The following is a 9,173-nucleotide window of genomic DNA, read 5'->3' as shown; positions in this document are numbered from 1 at the left end:
AGCTTGGAATATGAGGTTACTTTATCTACCCAACATTTGCATGATACCTGAGGGCTTGATGTCTAACAAGTATGAGGGAAGTAGTTGGGTTTTAAGCACACATGGATGGTGATTGGTGTAGTTTTGACGAGTTGGAGACTCTTTCCCCAACTCAGAATGCTACAATTAGATCAACTTGAGAATGTATATGTTGCCTCATCGGCTGCTAACACTAGACTCAATGATAAGATGCATCTAACCAACCTATTGTTATACTGCACTAGTAGACTAGGAGATGATGGGTTGGGCAAGGAGAAAGGTGTCTCTCAGGAATAGCATCGACGAATCGAGAAGGTGTTCGATGAGCTCTGGCCTCTGCCTAGTGTAGAAAATCTTTAAGGTTGATGCGTATTTTGGCTGGCAACTTTTGAGTTTGATGATGTCCACGTCAACGGTGCACCTCAACAACTTGAAGTATCTATCGTTTTCTAACATGGCTTGTTGCACACAATTTTCCTAATTGCTTATGTCAGCTCTCCTGCCTGCAGTTGCTTCAGGTAAATGGCACTCCATGCATCAGGCACGTTGGAAATGGATTCTTACAGGCGGTGGCGGCTCCATTTTCGAGGTTAAATGAGATGGCCTTATTAGAAATGGTGCGATGGGATGACTGGGAGTGGGAGGAGGAAGTATAAGCCACGCCCCCATTGGAGGAGCTTGTTGTCAGCAAATTCAAACTAAGGCATGTTCTGACAGGCCTTGCCTTAAATGCAAGAGCTTTGAAAATATTATACATAGAATATGCCCAGCACCTGAGCTACCTTGAGAGCTTTCCTTCTGTTGTTGAGCTTACAGTGATTGGAAGCCCCTACACTAGTAGAAAAACACCTATTAGTCCCGGTTGGTGAGGGCCTTTTGTCCCGGTTCTTGAACCGGGACTAAAGGGTCGTTACTAATGCCCTAGACCTTTAGTCCCGGTTCTAACACGAACCGAGACAGATGGGCCTCCACGTGGCCGGTGCGCCGAGCTCAGGCAAGAGGGCCTTTGGTCCCGGTTGGTGGCACCAACCGGGACCAAAAGGCATCCACGCGTGAGCATTTCAGTGGCTGGGGTTTTTTTTGAAAGGGAGGGGGGTTGGGGGTTAATTTAGGTGTTTCATATATTGTGTTAGCTAGCTAATTAATAGAGAGAAGTGTCCTCTTTTATGTCCGTGCTTGGTCGACGCTACGTACTATACATAGAGAGGCCCTCGACACGCTAGCTAGTAAGAAAATGAAGGGAACCATTAAGTACAGAAGTTCATCATGCATACCGAGAGAAGTGATCGATCAACCTCTCCTTCTCCGAGAGATTGGTCAAACAACAAGTTTTCGTATTATCTATCTGACGCTACTGGCTACATACATATACAATATGTAAGATCTCTTAATTACAATCCCCTAGCAATTGAAATCAACTTCCACATGGTATTCTCCGGCTTTATTGATGTCGTGGTCAAGAAAGAATCCCGCCAATTCCTCTTGAATTGATTTCATGCGATCTTGTTCTAGGAGTTCATTCTGCATCTGCCACGTCTAATTTGAAGAAGGGGGTTAATTAATAAATATATATGAATGAAACTCAACAGAAATGATGGTGTAATAAAATGAAATTGTGAATATTATTGCTTACGCGCTTCATATTGTCTTTTAGATTAGCCCCGCTTAGTTTTCAAAGTCGCGTTGTAGATGAACTCGCACACGTAGTATCCACAGAAATCATTCCCTTGTTCCTGCCACAAGCACTTTACGAGAAATAGAGGTCAATCAAACTGATAATGAAGCATTATAAATGGCATTGATGAAAGTATAGCTATAGAATCAACAGGAGATGCGCGAAACTAGCTAGCCAGTAGTACTTACTTTCGGGGATGTATATCGCAGCTCCTTCGGTAGTCCCGCAGCTTCTGCGGTGAACTGTTTCCAAACCCTGCAAGACAAAGAAAATAATTATTATTACTTGAGATATCAGGAAATGAACGAAAATTTGCCGATATGGTGCGATAATGATCGATTGAACTTACTTGTTGATCAATTTAGTCATGTTCGCATAGGTTTTGGGACGTCTCGAGTCTAAGACGGTTACTAGTCCCCACTCAAGTTTAATCTCCAGAAGAACATAGTGGAAGCTGCGCACGCATGCATAACTCATCAATTACATTACTATAACCTCGCTCGAGTAATAAAGGAAACCGAATATGCACACGACAGTTATACTCACTCGAAGTTGTAAGGAAAGAGTGTGGTATCTTTGTTTTGATTCTTGATCAACGATTCTAGCAAGTTGGCCTCGGCCTCTTCGGCATGCTTTTTAACCTGAATTTCATCTATGATATTTGTGTTAATGAACCCAATATCATACATTTCTTGTTTTCTGCACTCGACGATCTTCAATCTGCATAATATATTTAGGATAATTAATTATAAATACATGCAATGAAAGAGCCGAGCTATATATAGAGACTTAATGACAGAAATAGTACTTACAGACAGTAGCAAAAGACCGTTAATTTATCGTGGGCCTTTTGATTGAAGAACGCGAAGAACTCCTCAAATGGAACAGGCAACAGATCAATTCCAACGAGGTCGTGCTCCTGTTTAATTCTCAGATACAAACTATTCGTCCCCCAGACTCTCTACAGGTTTTCATGTACCAATTATGGAATCTTCGCATCATCGTTGTTAGAGTTTTTCATCTTTGACGAGAGGCTTCCCGTACTCGTATCTGTGTTCGTCCACCTCCATGAAAATAGGAAGTTGATCGTCAGGCAGGTAATCTGCAAGATTGCCATAACCAGCCACTGTCCCCAGAGCATTAGCGACGATGTCGCCGCTAGACACATTGAGCGGGGGGCACGATTGATTTTCTTGTTCGCCGAGCTGGGCAATTTTTTCGCAGCTGCTCGTTCTTTTGACCTTTGATGTCTGACAGTACTTCCCGACCGCTCCGCTTGGAGATATGTATGTTCAGTAATGCGCTCATAGTTGGTTCTCGGTGGAGACTTTGCTGGTTTCCTCAGGGCATCGAGAGTGCGCTTTGCTTTCACCGGATCTACCTTCTCTGAGGTGGATGTCTCTTTGCTTTCAACCCTTCAAAGAAGTCGTCCACTTCGGCCCGCACGATCTTCGCGTTTTCCTCCTCGGTCCTCTCGTATGGTAACTTCTCTAGAGGCTTGAGAGAAGGACCGTATCTGTATTGCCTCCCGCCTCTGGCTGTACTGCTAGACGTCGGAGAAGACGGAGCGGCTGCGGTGTCTGTCTTCTTTCGTGCTTGCTTACGAGGCGGAGGAGAAGGACTACGACGCGCCGGAGCAGCCGCGGCGGTGGTGGGTCTCTTTCGCCCTTGCTGGCGAGGCGGAGAAGGAGGAGGCTGCTGGATGCTTGGGTGCACCGGCGCAGGTGGAGAAGGAGGCGGAGTGCCGCCACGCGCCGGAGAAGGAGGCCCAGTGCCCTGATCGTCACTCATCGGAGGAGGAGGCGGTGCAGGAGGTAGAGTGCCTTGACTCGCCGGAGGAGGAGGAGGAGGAGGCGGAGGCGTCCAGTTCGGAAGGTTGATGAGCTCCTTCCGCCATAGGCATGGAGTCTTCAGAGCAGAACCCAGCCTAGTCTCCCCTTCACCGGTAGGGTGGTCAAGCTGGAGGTCCTCAAATCCCTCCGTTATTTCATCCACCATCACCCTAGCATATCCTTCTGGAATCGGCCGGCAGTGAAAAGTTGCGCCGGGTTCAGTAGGATAAACAGAGCCAACAGCCGCCTTGACCTTCAAATTCATCCATTGCGTCATAATGTGGCAATTTTGAGATTCCGTGATAGCATCCACGGGATAGCTGGCAGGAGCCGTCAAGACATGCTCCGGTTGAAGCAGCTCGGTGGAAGCCACGCTGCTTCTTCGCTGAGATGGCAGGGTAGCTTCGGGGGAAGCTTCGGCAGGTTGTTTGCTGCGATCTGCTTCTTGTTCCTCTAGCCCCATTACCCTTTCGTGCAGCGCATGCAGTTGGCTCTGCTCCAGTTTCTCCCTCCTCTCCTGGGTTTTGTAACCCCCTGTGTCCGGAAAACCAACCTTCCATGGAATGGAGCCTGGCGTGCCTCGTGTCCGTCCAAGGTGCTCAGGATTCCCGAGGGCCATTATGAGCTTGTCCTTCTCCCTGTCTGGAACGAACGTCCCTTGTTGCGCTGCATCGATATAGTGCCGAAGCTTGTTGACTGGTATTTTGAGTTGCTCGTCCGTCCAACGGCACTTCCCTGATACAGGGTCCAAGGTTCCGACAGCCCCGAATAACCAAGTCTGGCAATGGTCTGGCCAGTTCATTGTCTCTGGTTCGATCCCTTTATCAAGCAGATCATTCTCAGCCTTGGACCACTTAGGCCAGGCTTTGAGGTAGCCACCTGACCCCGTGTGATGGTAAAACTTCTTCTTCGCAGCATTTTGCTTGTTTGTCTCTGACATCTTCTTACTCTTTTCCGATGTCTTGTGGGCCACAAATGTGGGCCAGTGATCTTTGATCTTCTCATATTTGCCGATGAATTCTGGTGTCTCTTCTTTGTCGACAAACTTGTTCAGCTCTTTCCTCCACCTCCTGAAAAGGCTTGCCATCTTCTTAAGAGCACAAGACTTGATTAATTGCTCTTTAACTGGCTTCTCCGGATCCTCCTCTGGCGGTAGGGTGAAATTTGCCTTCAGCTCAGTCCAAAGATCATCTTTCAGCATATCATTGACATAAGACACCTCAGGGTCTTCCTCCTTAGGCTTATACCATTGGTGGATGCTGATCGGGATCTTATCCCTAACAAGAACCCCGCACTGAGCAGAAAATGCGTTCTTTGTCCGGATGAGTTCAATCGCACTAGTGCAGAACCGGGCAATAGCACCGGTTCGTAAGGCCCTTTAGTGCCGGTTCCATAACCGGCACTAAAGTGTGGGCACTAAAGGCCCCCCCCCTTTAGTACCGGTTCATCACGAACCGGTGGTAAAGGGCAACCACGTGGCATGAGCCAGCTCCGGGGGCCTGGAGCCCTTTAGTACCGGTTGGTAATACCAACTGGTACTATAAGGTTTGGTTTTTTTAGTTTTATGATTTCTTTTTCATTTAATTTTGTGTTTCCATTTTAATTCTTTTTCGTTTGCTGGTATTTTACGATACTACACATTGTACACGTTATGCATATATATATATATATATATATATATATATATATATATATATATATAAATAGAATTTCTAGTAGAACCAATCATGCATATATATATCATCAATGTCTCACAAACCACCATATTAATTAATTCAAACATACACAAATGTATAGCTATATACAATTTCTCCTACATATGCATGTTGCCTTCGGAGCCAGTGGCATTAGCCTAATTGGTGCCTTCAGAGCATGATGACAATTGGAAGTGGTTTTCATGGGGGCGGTAGCGGGTAATAGTATTCTCCCTTCGGATTTATGACCTGGTCGAGCAAAAATCCCGCTATTTCCTCTTGAAGTGCTTCTACGCGCTCCGTTTCTAGGAGCTTCTCCCGCACCTCTCTGAACTGTTAAGAAGGAGATCAATATGCATGTGTATTAGTTGTGTGACTAGATATCGATAATGGTGTAAAAATTGTGAATAGTGTTCTGACAAGCGTACCCATTCCTGTCTTTGAGATCTGCTCCTTTCGGACGCCATCATGCGAATGTTCTCGCAAACGCAGAATGCACACAGATCAGTCCCCTGCGCCTGCTTCAGGGCCTTTACGAGAATGGAATTTGATCAGATAATAATTAATCAAGCATGATAATTAAAGAGATGGCAGCTAGCTAGCTAGCTAGTACTACTTAATTACTTACCTTGGGTCGAAACCATTGAAGCTTTTTTTTCCATTCGCCATCCGTGACGCTGATGAACCTTGCCCAAGCCCTGCCCGCCGACAAAGAAAATGAATAAAGGGGTTATTAAATAGTTCATATCATGAAATGACGAACTAAATAGGCCGAGATATATAGTTAATAATGATTGAAATTACCTGTTGACTATCCCAAACAAGATGTTTTAGTCAGCTTTAACGTTGAGTAGTGAGTCCAGTATTTCAACTATTCCGGTGTCAACTTTAATGATACACAAGACCCAGTGAAATCTGCATGCACACACGTTTGCATGTCTTAATTAAGCGGGCATATGTAAGCAAAAACATGTAGCTAGCTAGTAGGCAAAAACAGAGAATTTGTAGTACAAGACAGTGTGACTCACTGGAAGTTGTAAGGAAGTAGTATATCTTCATTGTATTTGAGGCGCTTCAAGAACTCTAGCATGTTGTCCTCTACGTCCTTTTGATGATGTGGATTTATCCTCCATGTGTATTCATTAACGGTGTTTGGGTCAATGAACCCAATCCCATAGCGTCCACCTTTTCTCATTTCATACATTTTCATCCTGCATAATACCACAGAAAAGAATATAGTGAGGATAATTACAGGTAATGATTGATCAAAAGGATCACTACAGCTAGCTTGAGACTTAAATTACAGAAAGAAATCACTTACAGACAATAGCAACTGACGATAGATTTGTCGAGTGCGTCTTGATTGTATAACTAAAACAGTTCAGAATACTCAACGGACAGAGCTTTCTCATGGAAGTAATGCTCCTCCTTGACATTCACCATGAGGGACAATCGATCTGAAATCTTGGTAATGTTCATGTACCATTGATGCAATTCATACATTCTCGTTGGGAGGTTCTTGACCTTGTCTGGCTCGACCAAAGGTTGGCCCCGGACATATTTCCATTTTATTTCATCCTCTCTAAGCACAGGCATGGGCTCGATCTCGAGGAGTTGTCCAACAGTGATGTTGAGAACTTCAACCTGCATTATATGGTCCTTGGTTATTACCACATTGCCCACCTCGGGAACGTAAACTGTTTGCCCACAATAATATTGGGCGCGCGTACTGTCACGTGTTGTTGGCACAACAAGTGAGGGGATCGATTGCGCCGCCTGTTCTCCCAGCTGGGGAACGGTTTTCCCGCATTTTTTGACAGCTGCTTGTTGTTTGCTCGATCCCGAGCTCGCCTCCTTACGTAGACGTGCTCAATTTAACTTCCTGATGTGGCGCTCATAGTCTGTGTCAACAGGCTTGGGAGCTGGTGGTTGAGCCATACTAATGAAGTGGTCAATCGTTTCCTCAGGCACTTTCTCCCTTGGCGGCGGTGGCGGTTTCGGTGCAAAATGGGCTTCCACCTCGGCCTTCGATATGGCTGTGTTTTCCTCCTCGGACTTGTCATAAGCCCTCTGCGGAAGAGGCGTGAGGCTTGGACCATATTTATATCGCTTGCCTCCGCCTGTACTTCCTGTACTACCTCGACTCGTACCGCTACGCACCATAGCTGCGGGGTGTCTCTTCTGTGATTGCTGAGGTGGCGGAGACGGCTGACGGGGCTGAGTTGGACGAGGAGGAGTGGCCTGAAGATGTGCCGGACTTGGAGGAGTGGCCTGAGGTTGTGCCGGACTTGGAGGAGGAGTGGACGTCTGACGCTGTGGCGGACTTGGAGGAGGAGGAGTGGCCTAACACTTTGCCGTACTTGGAGGAGGAGTGGCCTGACACTTTGCCGGACTTGGTGGACTTGCAGGAGCGGGAGTCTGCTGACTCGGTGGCGGACTTCGACGAGGAGTCGGCTGACGCGGTGTCGGTGGCCTTCGAAAGATGATGCAATCCTTTTTCCATAGGATGATACGATGTTTGGCCTCTCCGAGAAAGCGCTCATCGTCACCTCCAGGAATGTCAAGCTGTAGCTCCAAATATGGTGGGTCCACCACCTCATCAACCAAGACACGAGCATAGCCCGCTGGAATCGGATTGCAATGAAAGGTTACCTCGGGGGGATTTGTAAAAGCAACGGCGTCCGCCACCTTCATGGATATGTTCATTATTTTGACGTGTAGCTCGCAGTTAGTGTTCTCCGTGATGTCATCCACGGGGTATCTACCCAGCATTGCGTCATCCGGGGCGGAACCCATGCTACTTCTCGGCATGGATGGGGCGGTGCTATCCAATGCTGGATCATCCGCTAGAAGCTGCAGCTGTTGAGACCCCCTTTGCTGGGTAAGTGAGTCGATCTGCTCCTGCTGTCGCTGGAATTTGACTGCCAATTCCGCTTGACCTGCTTCTAGGCCTTGAAGGCGTTCATAGTCCCGCTTCCTCTGCTCCTCCTCCATCTTCCTCTTCTTCTCCTCCACAATCTTCTTTCTCGCACGGGTTCTATAGTCGGTGTTCCAGTCTGAAAACCCCTCATACCACGGAATAGAGCCCTTGCCTCGTGTTCTTCCCGGGTGTTCAGGATTTCCCAGGGCACGCGTAAGCTCGTCGTTCTCTCTGTTGGGCTGGAACACCCCCGATCATGCCTCTTCTATTGCAACAAGTATCGCATCGTCGGCTCATTTCAAAAGCAGATCTTTTTGACTCTTGTCGACAAAAGTAACATCTGGACGTGGCTTTGCTGGCTCTCTCCATTCTTGAAGTTTGATCGGGAGTTGGTCCTTCACAAGAACTCCGCACTAATGAATGAACTTGTCCGCAATCTTCTTAGGCGCTAATGGTTCGCCATTAGGTCTGACTGCCTCGATATTGTACTTTACGCCCTCCTTCAACTTTTTGTTCGGGCCTCGTTTCGTCCTTTTGCCTAAAGATTTGCTCGATCCGGATGGCTGAAAGAACAAAGATCAATTCGTTAATATATCTTCAAGTCATTTAAAACATGCGATGATCACCAGATGCCTGCTTATATAAATATACCTCGCCGGTCTTTGTTGTTTCAGGATCAACATGTTCTTCGTCATCGTCATAATCATAGTTCATGACTTCATCAATTCGGTCGTCGCGATCGAATATCATATCACCCTCTCCGGTGTTGTTTAGAAATTCGGAGCCGTCATAATCTTCTTCTTCATTCTGATCATCATCTGGCCCGCGTATCATATCGAACATGGTCTGTTCTCCCTCTCTGTCGGTATTGTCTGCCATAGCTTTTATTTAACTAATCCAAAAGAAATATAAAACAATTTAGTATTCAAATTACATCGTCTTGAATAATAGATATAATCTCGAATACATCTTCTAGAATAATAGATATAATCTCGAATACATCGTCTCGAATAATATATAATATTGAATAGTAC

This window comes from Triticum aestivum, chromosome 6B, assembly GCF_018294505.1.
Source record: "Triticum aestivum cultivar Chinese Spring chromosome 6B, IWGSC CS RefSeq v2.1, whole genome shotgun sequence".
In the NCBI taxonomy this organism is placed as follows: domain Eukaryota; kingdom Viridiplantae; phylum Streptophyta; class Magnoliopsida; order Poales; family Poaceae; genus Triticum; species Triticum aestivum.
The sequence above is the reverse complement of the archived record's forward strand: the minus strand, read 5'-3'. Positions refer to the sequence as shown.